General features: G+C 32.9%; 1 protein-coding gene across 2 annotated transcripts in view; it reads left to right on the top strand.

Annotated features, from left to right (window-relative positions):
- The window catches only part of PDE3A (phosphodiesterase 3A), a 312,609-nt gene that overhangs the window by 195,935 nt on the left and 100,760 nt on the right, over positions 1-15,914 (top strand). The gene's annotated exons all lie outside the window — the stretch shown is intronic.

Below are 15,914 nucleotides of genomic sequence, written 5' to 3'. Positions count from 1 at the left end.
TGGTTAGCCTACAAGACCAATTTTAACTTATTTCATGTTGATTCAAAAAAACGCCAATACATGTCAGGCACTTTTGTTAGCCTTCAAGGGGTCAAAAATGAACTGAAAACTTTGGTCTTCAGGAAGCATACAGTTTTACCTAAAGTCAGCTTTAGCTAGAGGATAAAAAATAATCAACTAGTATTGAGAGCATTAATCATTATAAAATAGAGTTAAGCTCCTGGTCTTCCCTCCATGTGCTTGTAAGAGATTTTGTAAGAGATTTTTGTAAGAGATTTCCCTCCATGTGCATGTAAGAGATTTTCTCAAATTTGATGTGATCCTCCAAAATTAATCATGTGTATACTAGCACAGATAATAAGGTGTACCTTTTCAGCATTTATCATATGGAAAAATGCATATCTTGCTATAAGTAAATTTCACCCCTTATGACTTTTCAGACTCACAATAATTTAATTCAAATTTATTTATTTACTCTAATTGCAATAATTCTAACATAACTTGTCAGCTCAGCTTTCTGGCTGTTTCTTCTACTTCTTCTTCTTCATTTCCTCATTCCCCTTCTGCTTCCCCTCCTCTTTGTTGTTTTTTAAGTATATATTTTCAAATAGTAGATCATCCAAATTAGGGAATATGCTAAATGATGGACTTCCAACAACATGCAGAACTCTTTTATCTGGCAGCATTCCCAGTAATACCAAATGAAGTCAGGGATGAAATTCTCAGAAGGCAATTAGTTTTTTATTTTTCTTTAAATTCTTGAAGAAAAGTTTTCCAGTGGGAAGTGAAGAAGGGCAATAGAAAATCACTCTCCTTTGAAAAGGTTAAAAATGATAGGAGTGGATTCCAAAGAGCCTTGTGGGAAAAGATTAATTTGGTTTGTGAATTTGTGAACTTGCTGAGATTTTCATGTACTAGGAACCAGCAGGCTCTTATTTGCCAATACTTAGAGACCATCAGGTTCTTTAGTTTTTAGTGTATTACTGAAGATTTACAGACTACAAGCCAGGCTTTATCAAATAGACTTAAGACCATTTATTGAAGAAACAACTTTTTGTGTGATTTATCTAGTTTTGTAGACAGTGAAATTCTGGTTCCTAAATAAGTGAAATACTATATGTACCATATCAGAAGATAGCTGAATATTCTGATAGGAAAAATAAATTATCAGCTTATACTAAGCTATTGGCATACCTAAAAATGAAGCAAACATGGATATGTAACATACCAAAATTTATGGAATGCCACAAAAGTCGTTTTAAGAGGAAAGTTCATAAAGATAGAGTCTACCTCAGGTAAAAAGAAAAAGTCTCAAACAGTCTAACTTTATACTTCAAGGAACTAAAAAAAGAAGAAATGAAGCCTGAAGATTAGTAGAAGGAGGGAAATGACAAAGATTACAGAAGAAATATATGAAATAGAGACTAAGAAGAAAATTAAAAGCTGGTTCTTTGAAAAGATAAAATTGATAAAACAACCCTTAGTTAGATTCACCAAAAAAAGAGAGAGGACTCAAATAAGTAAAATCAGAGATGAAAGAGGAGATACTACAATCGATACCACAGAAATACAAAGGATCAGAAGAGACTACTTACTATGAACAATTATATGCCAATATATTGGACAACCCTAAAGGAATGGTTAAATTCCTGTAAACATACAGCCTATCGAGGATTAATCATAGTGAAATCAAAAATCTGAAGAGACCAATTACCAGCAGAGAGATTGAATAAGTAATCAGAAAAGTTTCAACAAACAAAAATCTGAGACCAGACAGTTTCACTGATTAATTCTACCAAATATTCAAAGAAGAATTAACAACAGTCCTTCTCAAACTCTTTTGAAAAATAGAAGAGGGGAAACTCTTCCAAACACATCTTATGAGGCCAGCATACCCTGATACCAAATCCAGACAAGGATGACATGCAAAAAGAAAACTAAAGGACAATATATCTAATGAACATAGATGTAAAAATCCTCAACACAATATTAGCAAATCAAAATCAACAATACATTAAAAGGATCATACGCTGTGATTAAGTGGGATTTATTCCAGGGATTCAAGAATGGTCCAACATTCACAAATTAGTTAATTTAATAGACCACATTAACTAAATGAAGGATGAAAATCATAATCATCTCAGTAGATGTAGATAAAGTGACACAATTCAGCATTCATTTATGATAAAATCTCCCAATAAAGTGTATAAAGAAGGAATGTATCTCAACATAATAAAGGCCATACACAACAGGCCCATAGCTAATATATTCAACAATGAAAAGCGGACATTTCCTCTAGAATCAGGAATAGATGTTCATGTTCAACACTTTTATTCTACATAGTATTGGAAGTCTTAGAGCAATTAAACAAGAGAAAAGAAAAAAATACAAGAACTAAATCACTATTAACAGATGTCTTGAAGTTATATATAGATAACCCTAGAGACTCCATTAAAAAACTATTAGCACTAATAAATGGATTCAGTAAAGTTGCAGGATATAATTTCAACATACAAAAATCTGGTATGTTTCTTTACACTAATCATGAATTATCAGAAAGAGAAGTTAAGAAACCCCCATTTACAATTGTACCAAAAATAATAGAATACATAAGAATCAATTTAATGAAGGAAGCAAAGATCTGTCTATTAAAAACTACAAGGCATTAATGAAAGAACTTGAAGACACAAATAAATGGAAGGATACTCTGTGCTCATGGATTCAAAGAATTAATATTGTTAAAATATTCATACTGCCCAAACCAATATACATAGTCAGTATAATCCATATCAAAATTCCCATGGCATTTTTCATAGAAATAGACTAATACTAACAATTTCATGGAATCACACACACACACACCAATAGCCAAAGCAGTCTTGAGAAAGAACAAAGTTGGAGGCATCATTTTTCTTGATTTCAAACTGTATTACAAAGCTACAATAATTGAAACAGTGTGGTTTTGGCATAAAAATAGACACATGGATCAATGAAACAGAATGGAGAGGCCAGAAATAAACCTACACATAATGGTCAATAATTTATGACACAAGAGCCAAGAGTATATAGTGGGGAAGGGACAGACAGCCTCTCTTCAATAAATGGTGTTAGGAAAATTGAACAGCCACATTCAAATGAATGAAACTGAGTTACTGTCTTACACCAAAAATAACTTTAAATGGATTAAAGATTCGAATATAACACCTGAAACTATAGAATTCCTAGGAGAAAACATAGGCAGTAAACACCTCAACATAGGTATTGGCAGTAAGTTTCTAAAAATCTGACAACCAAAGCAAAGAGAAGAAATAAAAGCAAAAATAAACATCAAACTGGAAAGCTTCTTAGCACCAACAAACTGAAAAGGCAGCCTAATGAATAAGAGAAAATAATAGCAAATCATAGGTCTGACAAAGGGCTAATATCCAAAGCATATACAGAATTCATACAACTCAATAGCAAAAACATAATTGATTAAAAAAAGAGGATCTGACTAGACATACTTCCAAAGAAGACATACAGCTGGCTAGCAGGTATGTGAAAAGATGCTCAATATCAGTAATCATCAGGGAAATACACATGGGTTATCACCTCACACCTGTATCCAAAAGACAAGAAATTACAAGTGTTGGTAAGAGTGTGGAGTAAAGAGAACTCTTATCCATTGTTGTTAAGAGTAAATTGGTGCATCACTGTGGGAAACAGTAGGAAGGTTTCTCAAAAAATTAAAGATAAAACTGCCATATTATTCAATAAGTCTCCTTATTTTTTCTGAAGAAATTGAGACACCAATTTGAAAAGATATATGCACTCCCATCTTCATTGTAGCATTATTCACTATAGCTAATATATGGAAATAAACTAAGGGTTCACTGATAGACGAATGGATAAAGAAATTGTTATATGTATTATATACACACATACTTAGAGTGGAATATTATTCAGCTAGAAAGAATGAAATCATGTGTGGACCTATAGGGCATTCATTATCTAAGTGGAATAAGCCAGAGAAAGACAGTACCATATGATCTCTCTTCTACATGGAATCTTAAAAAGAAAAAAAAAAAAAAGCTTGTAGATACAGAGAACACAGTGGTTCCAAGAGGTAGGGAGTAGGAGGTAGGAGAAATAGGTGAACTGTTTTTTGGTTTTTTATCTGTTTTATTATTTTAGTTTAAATAAATTCAATATAAATTTAAAAATAAATGCTAAAAGTATGTAAATTTTCTGTGTCCTATTTAGTGGCTTAGCTTTAAGCATCTATGAAGGCTTCAAATGATAAGACTTCTAAGAATAAGAAGTGTGTACCTAGATAAATTAGTTTCTGCATCACTATTTTAAGCCTTAAGGATGAATTTTGATGGCAAGTTATTTTATTTCAGTATCCTGTCCACTTGGGTGTTCAAGAGAATGATCTGTTTATAACAACTACTAAAGTTGATAAACCTAAGCATTTGCCTCCTAGGGATCTAATTCAGTGACAAATCAATTCTTTGCTGGATTAAATAATTTCTTTTTGATAAGAGCATAAAGAGTAATTTAATTGCTGGCCCAGACTTATCTGCAAGAATGCCATATAAATTTATTAAAGTTAATTACATTTAGTATATTTAAGACAACCCTCCAGATTTTTCAGGATTTTATAACAGTATTCATGTGAGCAGATTGGGAGTCCATTATTACCCTGCCCAAACTGCCGATGTGTTACCAGGGAATGTCATGTCCCAGGTGAAGCTGACTGCCAGTTTTACTTTTTCTGCAAATGCAGTGTTTTTTAATTGCACTTCCTTCTTCTTTTTTACTTTTCCGTATATTAATCTAACAACTATCATCATTTTTCTGGCAACTGTCCAAGGGAATTTTTTTTTTATTATTTTGGTTGTCATGTGGTACATTTGTTTGAATTTTGTTCATATGGATAAAAATACCAAATATTTGCCTAAACCCTCCACATTTTAGGAGTGGCCTTGTCATCTCCTACAATAGCAGCAGGAAAGGACCTGTTTAATACTTATTGAATAGCCTCTTATCTTGAGGCTATGGAGATCATTTACATGAGATGTACACTACCTTATACTTGTCTTTGTTAAATCAGAACTTGGTGCATTTAAAAAACAAAACCAAGATACGTATTTCATACCCATCTTGTTGATGAAATCCTCCTCCAAGTGTTTCAATTTTACAAACTAAGAAGATCTAAACTTTTGGGCAATCCCTCCCCAACATTCTGTGAAATTGCTTTTATCTAGTATTATTCTACTGTTATGTCTTTAATTAGCATCAACAAACTTTAGAAGGAAGAGTCTTAAAGATTTGCTCTGGTAGGGATATTTTTGAAAATGTCCACAGTATCCAAAGAGAATTCATAGCCATTTCTTTTTACCTTAGTTCAGAGAAAGGAAAAATGTTGTTTCTCTTTGACGCTGAACCCAGTGGTTTATTACTTCTCCAGCATCTCTGGTCTTTCCCTAGTAGAGGCCAGTAGCACACTAACCCATCCACAGTTCATATGATAATGAAGAATTTGTTCAGACATGGTCAAGTGTCCCCTGAGAGGCAAAATTGCTTCTGGTTGAGAACCAATGAGAATATAGCATGATAATAGAAGATAATAAATAAGTATTTACTTCATATAGGACAATGGGAAAATACTTCTTAGGTGTGTGTATAAGCTTTCAGGTTGTATCTTTAAGTCTACTAAGCAATTTTAAAGAGTGTATCTATTGTGTGGTAGTTGCAGTAGAATCATTTCTAGAAACTAGAAGGAGAAAATACTCTTGGCATGCTTCAGCATTCAAGAGATTCCAAGGAACAGACTCAGACAGAATGTGGCTCTGTCCATGCAGTTACACAGAACATATGTTTCTGGTGAATCAACGGATGACCTTGAGTAAATCACTCTTTATTAAAGTCCCTGATCTCTCTAAAAAGGTATTGATGAGCAGGAATTAAGTCCACAGAAATAGAAGGGAAAATTGTCCCTGGCATTTATGCTCTCCCCCCTCCATGTTTATAGATGAGTAGACCTGTTGTTTGATACTCATTGAATGACCCTCTTATGTGGGGACTGTGGACAGTATTCCTGTGGCACATGTACTGCCTAGTGCTTGTTTTTGCCACACAGAAGCTTCTGGTACATTACATGAAACACAATAAAGAGCTGAAATAAGCAGCTATAGATGGCAGGTGTTTTTCTGTAGGAGATGTACATAGCTTAAGCAATAGTCACAGTTACTAAGTGTACAAAAGTGTACTTCGAAGAAAATATAAACAATAGTAATGCCCTCCACTTGCTAGAATAACAGAAGAAAGATATGCTGTCTGGAGAACTATTCATCTTGTCTTTGAATCACAACACCTGACAAAAGGAAGTCATTTTTATTCCATGTTGGATGATTTTATGCCATCTCTGGCATAGAGTAAGCTCTTATGCTTCATTAATTATGAAACACACTCTAAAAAGAAGGTTTTGGGGGCTTTTAAAATTTTTACTCTACTTATAGATAAAACTGGTAAAAAAATGGAATTGAACATCATTAGATGTTCATAGAAGACAAAAATCTAAGACTAAGCTACATTGACTTGAACAGGCCATCAGTGAGAGTAGTAGGTGAAGGTGAGGTGAAGTGTAGAAGGTCCTATGAAAGCTAGAAGGCACCAAGATGCAGGGGTAGTTTATAGAAATTTGGAGAGAGTGAATATTTTTATTTAATTTCTTAGCAATGCATGTCTAGGTTATATGTAAAAATATATATTTCTAATATGTAGTAATCTTATTCATGGTGTAGGAATTTGTCTTTACTTACACTATAGGGGATAAACTAAAAGTATTTAAGAGCATTCTTCGGATTTTATATTGTCATCAAAGCTACTGATTTTTTTTTAAATAAAATTTTACACTGGAGAATGAAGGTTACTTGACAGTTCTGTTCTCAGTTTAAATGACTGTCCCGTTTATTGTAGAATGCAGCCATTGTATAAAATTAAGTAAATCCAAGCAACTGGTGCTAATAATGACAACGCAAAATCCTGGCACAGCATTAGAGGTATTAGTGAACCAAAATTATCTGAAAATTTACAAAAATGAAGCTTGTTGTCATGTTTGATTTTCAAGATCACAGGGTTTTTTGTTTTATTTTGCTTGTTTATTTATTTTGTTTTTGTTTTGTTTCTGTGGCGATGCCTTATGAAAAGACCTGTTTTTGGAGAACTCTTAGTAATACAAGTCACAGCTTATTCATACTAGGAATCTGCAGGTTATCAAATTGAATCAAAATAGTTTACTTGCTGAATTTTATGGCTGGCTGATTAAATACTTCTGGGTGACAGATCTCTACAATGATTTTCATATTAGAATTCTGTAACCATGCTTCTTTTCTTTTCAAATCATTTTAACCTCAGGTGTACAGAAAGTTGTTTACCCAGCATCAGTGATATATACTTAAATGAGCAATTAGAAAAAAAGTTTAGGAGAAAAAAACTCTCAGAAACTGTGGGTGAGACAAAAAGAATAGAAATCTCAAAAGTTTAAACCAATGTGATCAGGAAGATAAAGAAATATAAATGGATATAAAAGCTCTAGTTCTCCAAGGATTGAAAGCAAAGTAGTGGAAAGAAGTTGTCTATCAAAAATGATGCAAAAGAGACCCAAGGGAAGAAGGATTAGTAAATAGAATAAAGACCACTTCATGACTTGCGATAAGGACATGACCATTGCAGCCATGTTGAGAAGATTAACATGCGTAAAAACATGCACAAAAGCCTTTTGATCCTGGTCATCATGATTTGGGGCAGGGATTGGGTGTTGGGTTGGCATATCTTAAACCCAGTTTTACTATTCGTTATCACTAGTCAAGATTGTAGTGACTCACTGCAATAACTTGTGGACAGTTCTCTGGTACTTTAAGAATGTGGCAGTGTTATACATATTTGTTGTGTTTTTAGGTCTTTGTATGGTTTTTAAAAAATATTCTAGCACATCAAGTCAACTTGTGAACTCTAATCCTAGCACAATTTTGTTTTCTTTTTGATGTACAAATACAGCATGGCTTTAAGTTTTGGTGAATACTGTAGAGTCATCCCGCAGTCAATTTTATTTAATACTGATTATGGCAGCTCAATACTCCAAACAGATTTTTAATGAAAATTTCTAAAAGCAATAAACACATTAGAATTTATGAACTTAGAGTTTAATTTATTCAAGTACATTTTCTTAAACCAGTATGTTTTGAAGACATTTCTATTAATTCATAATAAAATATAGCAACTTCCTAGGATTTATTGAAATGCTTTCTAAAGCATAAATCATAAGGCCCCAAATCCTTTTGTTTTATTTATGCTGTTCCTCTGCCTTCCAGTTTCTCTATTTCAAAACATTACATGTAAGTTGAGGTCCTCTCATTTTGTTATCTTTGATACCGTATTGTAGGGCAATATTTTATTAGTTGAATTGTACACTGCCATTCTGGTTTGAGGGAAATTTATCTTGTTGATACTAATTAAGGAGAAGATACAATTTAAATATGTACTTTCCTATGTAGGAACATGGGTTCCTCTCATTAAGGCTAGTGTGGCATCTCCTTCCCTTCCCCCTCTCCCTTTGCTTTGAGATGGACTTTTTAAGCACAGGAGTGATCATGTCTCATGCAGCACAGTGATCTGAAATTTACATAAGGACTTTAATAGAAACTTGTGACACATGATATGACCAGGCTTTTTATTATTTTTTTTTGCCATTTATTTGGCTTAAAACCAATGGAACAAACTGAACTTGGCATTTCTATTTCTGTTCAAAAAGAAGAAAAATATATAATTTTACTGTTTCTTATGTTTTGGTCTTGGCACTGTAGCTTTTGTTTATGGAAAAAGACAGGAGAGGAAAGTGCATTATTTTAACTTCACATGATAAATAATCATACTGAACTAAAATTTCCTTAAAAAGCATTTGTTTTTTTTTAAATTATCATTATTGCAGTGCACACTGTTACTGAATCAGTGCAAGATGAAAAATAATATTACTATCTTCTTTAAATAAATAACATTATAGGTTTAAATGCATCACTAAGATTACATTATGTGTATTTCATTAGAATTCAAATAGTTTCTGTGCTTACTCAAAAGGGAAACATTTCATCTTATTATGGATGTTATTTCCTCTTCATAAATTCTTATAGTAAAAAGGAAAAGCATTTAGATTTATTTTTATTAAAAATGATAACTCACACTTATTGTTAAGCTTTCTTATAAGTGTTTTATGGACATTATTAACTACTTTAAAACATTAACTATTTTTATCTGAAGTGAATTTATACCAAATACTAATAGAGCAAAATAAGAATATAAGCAATTTCTGACTTCCAGATGTTTAAAAGAAATTGTTTTCATCATGTTATGTCCTGGTAGTCATGAAAAGTTTAGTTGGTAGATGCACTGTAGATGAAAATTGTAGTAAACAATTTTCCCAGAATGAACAGTATATTATGCATATTTTGTACATAGCACATAGGAAATGCTATGTTACATTGAATACCAAAGAGTTGAAGACTTTCTCTTTTTTTCTATTATATTTCAAACATGCTACAAATCATAGTGAACAATGAACAAAAACCCAGTGCTCACCATTTAAAATTAATAAATATTAACATTATGTTATATCTAATTGAAAATTTTTATTAAATGATAGATGGTTGCTTAGAAATATTCTCAGTAAACTTTTTTTTCATAATGTGCACATTTTTCCCATTAATATATATGTATTTCATTATATGTATTTTAGTGTATTTGACCGTGTGGGAATTTACAGAATATGGAAAAAATAAGTTTGGAGAATATGGAAAAGAATTAGAGAATATGAAAGGGAAATGGAAAAGATGTGTTTTTCAAGAAGATAAGAAAGATGCAGGGTTTTTTTTTTGTATGTAAACAGAGTACCTAAGTAAATAAATAAGCAATATCTACTTTTTTTGTATGTAAACAGAATAAATAAATAAGCAATATCTACTTTAACACCATTTGAAACAAGCTGGTGGTGTATGACCAACATATTAATAAAGATGTATCCAGAAACAGGTTAACATAAATGCATGAGCATACTCATAAGCATGCCCTGTATTAAAAATAAAATAATATATTTGAAGATATTAAGAGAATATAAGAAATTTTATTAAGTATTCTTTTCCAAATAGATTAGTTATGCTAACTAGACTTAAAAATTTTTAAATCATATTTGAGAAGATCATTCCTATATGGGTCATCAGATCAATTTCTTAAAATCAACTTTATGTAAAGAAACCATAAAATTGGAAATGGGTGTTCTTATCTATCCCTGTAATGTCTTCTAAAAGTGTTAACTTTCTATACATTGTATATAAATATTTACTATTTTAATGGCTTAAAAGATGATGTTTTATTTATTTTTATCTTAAAAGTGTATTCATTTTTGTTGGAGTTAGAGTTACAAATAGTATATTCATCTCTTTCTTCAAAACATTACAAAGGCTGTCGTATTTGTATAACAGTGAATAGTTCTTACAGAACAGAATCAAAGAATAAAATAAGAATTAAAAGCCATTAAGACACCACCCTATTTAACATTTTTATCAATGTTAATGCAGGCAAAAAATGCATACTTATATTTGGTGTTACAAAGAGGATATGTAGCTAATATGTGAATGACAGAGTATATTTTCATTAAACTCCAGTTAAAATACTAAACTAATAGGGGTACCTGGGTGGCTCAGTTGGTTAAGCATCCAACCTCATTTCTGTTCAAGTCATGATCTCAAGGTTGTGAGATGGAGCCCTACATTGAGCTCTGTGCTGGACTTGGACCCTGCTTAAGTTTCTCTCTCTCATTCTGCCTCTACACCCCCCCCCCCAAGTAAATAAAATAAAATACTAACCTAATAAGATTAGATTGAAGAGGAGGATGTAAAGTTTTACACTTAGATTTTTGATAAAATTCTAATATGGAAAGTACCTGCATATTTTTATAAATAAATGAAGAAATAGAAAATAAGACAAAGATCTTGGTTAACTTGAAGCCCAAACCATAACTTTTCTAACAGGAAGTACTACCTTGGGCTTCATTAGCAATGGTTAGCAATGATATGCAGAGCAGCATTAATCTAATAAAATCTGCACTAGCCAGATGCGTGTTGTATTCAATTTTGAATGCCAGATTTCAGGAAGTATATTGAGACTCTGACCCACTCATACAGAAGATCATCATGTTTAGACAATGTGGGGGCAAAATGTGCTTTCCTGACTCATCAGAAGGATATTGAAGGGGAGTGAGGGTTTTTTTTTTCTTTTTTCTTTTTGTTTGTTTGTTTTGTTTTGTTTTTTCTCTTTGTGATTTTTCTCTTTGTATAAGATACTCTTTGGACAAATGGATAGAACACAAGTGCAGTCAGATTTTGACTGAATATGAGGAGGACATTTCTGGCTTTTCAAATTGACTCAGAAATAAATTAAGGTAATAGTGTCCCCTGAATATGAAGTTGTTTAAATGATTTTTATGTAGAGTGATTTCTGTTAGAATACATGAGCTAACTTCTTAAGAATGTGTGTCCTGATTGTTTCTGAACAGTAATGAACAGTCCAAGATACTGAAATCTCAAACCTCCTAAGTTAGTGTGCCTCCGAGAAAAGTTCTGTTTTATGCTCTTTATTTGATGGAAATTTCCAAATCTAGGCAAACTGTAAGTTCAAATTCATATCTGAACTGTATTCTGTACGGAGTACAATGGTCAGTTCCCTTTGGGAAGCAGTTTTAAAGGCAGTTATTTCCACGAATTAGCAATATCCATTCAGTATCACCTAGGGAGTCTATCAGAGACTCTGATTGATGAGGTTTTAGATGGAGCTAGGGAACCTTCCTTTTAAGAACTTTCCCAAGTGATGTGAAGAGTGCCTGTATATTCTACCATTGACTTAAAGGAGATGCAGAGGATGACGAATGGCTTTAAGTGCCAAAGCTAACCTTTGTCTCGCTCCTATCTGAAATTCTAAAGTTAGAGCTGCATTTCTTATTATTCCCTGCTTGTTGATCTGTAAATTGTGACAGTTTACATTTTGTGGTGATACCAGTCATTTATTCATTAGTATGAATGAAACAGTGAGGATGTTTGATGAGGGCAGGTATAAGGGCAAAGAAATGAAGGTACTGAATATTGGAATTGAAAGACAGAAAAAACACTGATGACTGATACTGGTTTCTCTTCCCCCAGCTTAAGGCACCAGGTTAATAATTTGCACAGTTCTAAGAAGAATCATTCATCGTGTAATCTACATGGGCATTTCCCCCATTCTGAGTTGTGCAGTGTACAACATGAACGGCTGCACAAATGGCCCGTAATGCCCGCTGGATCTATTTCTACACTCATAACAAAATTATTATTCCAAAACCTAAACTTGATTGTGTCCCTCTGATTAACTCTTAGGAAAAGGCCATATGGCCTGTTATTTTCTAACTCCTAGCTTTCTACTAACATCTTCACTCTCTTTCCACAATAGATCAGATTTCTTATGCTTTGGATGGAATTGTGTTATTTCACTCTTCCATACTTTTATAAGTATATTTTCTCTGTAATAAAAGTTTTTCCCCCTTTATTGCCTTCTTAAATCCTTCAGTACAGTTGACACATCGAGTACCAACACTTATTTAAGCATTAACTGTGCTCCCATAACACATTTTCATCCATAGGCATTTGTCATAGAACTTGGAATATTATGCACAATTTCCCACCAGACTATAACTTTTCATTTTCAGGAACTATGTCTTGTTTGAATCTCCCATGGTGACTGCCACTCAAGTTGTTCGAGAAATGTTGAATCAGTGAATGAGTGACGGGACTGTGTGAAATCCGAGCATTCAGACTTGTCATTTAACCTGCTTCATGATTTAGCTCCAGTGTGGCCTTGCTTTGATTTGAAGAATAACTGGAGTTGTAGTTAGTCAGGAAAAGTGTATTTTGAAGAAATGAGAATTGTTCTAAAAGTTTCTGAACTTTAAAAAATATCTTATTACTGATCATATGTGATGATAATATTTACTAAATTTTAGAGTTCCTACTCATGAAAGGTCTCAAAATTTTTTTAATTCTATAACGGATTTCAATAGAAGTTGCATTAGAAAAGAATTGAAAAACAAGGTATCCTTAAGTTTTAATTCCTTAAAAACAAGGAATCCAGAAAGTAATGGAAACCAGATTTATGATGTGTTCAACTTATTTCTTAAGTATATTATTAGGTTAATTTTTAATGTTAAAATTTTTAAAAACATATATATAAAATGTAACCAAAAAAGAAAAATAATCCCTTCACAGCCAAAGTTTTAGAATGATTTTTAAATTGTTGCAAAACTATCTTAGAATGTTAAACAGTAGGGATGCCTGGGTGGCTCAGCAATTGAGCGTCTACCTTCAGCTCAGGGAGTGATCCCAGGTCCTGGGATCAAGTCCCTCATCAGGCTCTTTGCAGGGAGCCTGCTTCTCCCTCTGTTTATGTCTCTGCTCCTCTGTCTCTCTATGCCTCCCATGAATAGATAAATAAAATCTTAAAAAAAAGAATATTAAATAATATATATTACCTTAAAACTCTTCAGTAACATCCCAAATAGAAGCCCAGTCTCTCCACCCAAAAGTAAAAGATTGAAGTGTTTTGAAACTTTGTAATCTTTATCCAGTACCAAATCGATGTTTATCTAAAGATTGATAATGTCTTTCCTTCTCCATTTTTTCCCTATTCCTGCATTGATTACATTCTTAGAATTTTTTAAGGTTCTAATGCTAAAATTTATGGAAGAACATAAAAACGCATAATACCCTGTCACCATAGCAGGGAGTAATAAATACCTGTTGAAAGAATGATTATTTAAGTAGACAAGTCATTCATATATAAGATATGCAAGTGCTTTTGGTGCTTCTGGCAAGATTATTCACCTCTGTGGCTGCTAAACTCCAATTCTGTAGTTCAAACATATATTTCATGCTTTACTTAGAGGTTGCCTTTGTAAGATGTGGGAAATACAAAATCAGAAACATCAATATATAATGTCTCCCCTGCACCCATATTGTACTGGTTGGTACTAATTAGTCATTACCAGTCAAAATGTTCATCCTGCATCTCTGACCTTATCAAACTTTCCAAACCTGGGTTTTGGTTTATCTTGGATTAACATACTGGATTGGAGATTCTACCTGCCTTTTCTTTTCATTGACATTGATGGGAATATTCCTATTTAGTAAGTAATTTCTCATTGCTTTCTGTGACAAAAGATAAATGATTTGAAATAAAATATTAAAAACATATTTTGAGTTAACCACAGGAAAAAGAAACTAACATTCATTGGATATGTACCTTTTTTCCCAGATATTATGCAGGGTATTTAATTCACATAGTTTATTTTAATCCGTAAAATAATTCTGGAAGACCACAATTAATTTACTTATTCAGCTAAGTTTTCTGAGCACTTCCCATGGGAGGGTTTAGTGCTAGTGGTGAGGCGATTCCATGGAAACAAGGAGGACAAATTTTGCCCCTTAGGAAGCTCATGTTTGAGAGTTCTGGATAACATTACACATTTACAAATGAAGAGAAAGACTTAAACAGTTTATATGACTTGCCAAAAGTCCCAGAGCTAGAAAGGGCTAAGGTTGTGTTCATACCCATGTCTGACTCTATAGAATGTTGCTTCTGACTGGACTATGCTATTTTGCCTTTCACCAAGATATATTTGATACATGATTTATGAAGTCATCAAAATACTTTGCCGGATAAGGTAAAGAAATCAGGTTTTTGTACCCTTGCTAATTATTCTCTTTTACAATAAACTCATTTTTATTGAATGGATTGTGAAACCTTAATTTTAACTAGGAACAAAGCCCTACCTTGCGACAGAGGTTATAAATTTAGAGTTTCAAAAATTTAAATTAACTACATGGTCAATCTTTGAGTACTGGGTTTTCCAAACAGCCTTGTAAATGTGCAGGAAATAAACATTTCAGAGTTGCTTTTCTGACCAAAAAAAGGTTTCCAGCAACACAAATGCACCACTGCATTTTTTGCTGCCAAGCCTGCCTTATATAAATTAGATTTATTATGTACAGTTCATGAAGAAGTTCTAGTCCAAACCTGTACAGTTCTTGGACCTTCCCATTTTACCACATATGCAGTAGGTCTGTTAAAGAGATTAGCTTATTTATGATGGAGTAGAAATTACCTCTAAATATGAACTTTGGAAGACCTCTCAAAGTACTACAACCTTTAATTTACCCACTGAGGTAAATTTTACTGTACCTTGTCGTCTTAAAGCTGCACATCTGTCAAAGCAAAAGGTTGTAATTAAATTTCCTTGGAATTTTATGGAACTACAAATTTTAGAGTATATTCCTACAGAATTCCACACTCATTGAAATGAAAAACAGGTTGGTGTGGTGGTTAAGGAGAATGATCTTTGAAGTAATAAAGATCCCAGCTTCACCATTAAACACGTATGTCATCTTCATATTTAACTTCTGGAAGTCATAATTTTCTCATCTGGAAAATGAGATAATATCTACTTTGTAGGGTTCTGTGGATACAGTACATTGTAAAGCATTAAATCAAAAAGAGTATCTGGAATAAACATGCTCATTTAAATGATAGCTTGAAATGCCTCATCATCATCTGCCACCACCACCACTACCTTTATCTGCTACTGTCCAAGCACTATGCATGGCATGAAGGACCCAGGCCTTCCTTCCCATCTGATCCCTCAGAACATGTACTATTCATTTTTCCTTGGGCTACAGAGAACCAACTTATCCATGGTCCCTTTTGTCAAAATGTCCTGAATATGTCATTAAGTATTTTATTTTCCTGTGTTTCATTCCCAAAGACAGCAGGATCTCTCAGAGATTACTACCTCATGA

This window comes from Canis lupus, chromosome 27, assembly GCF_003254725.2.
Source record: "Canis lupus dingo isolate Sandy chromosome 27, ASM325472v2, whole genome shotgun sequence".
NCBI classification, from domain to species: Eukaryota; Metazoa; Chordata; class Mammalia; order Carnivora; family Canidae; genus Canis; species Canis lupus.
Note: the sequence above shows the minus strand (reverse complement) of the source record. Positions and strands in the feature narration are given on the sequence as shown.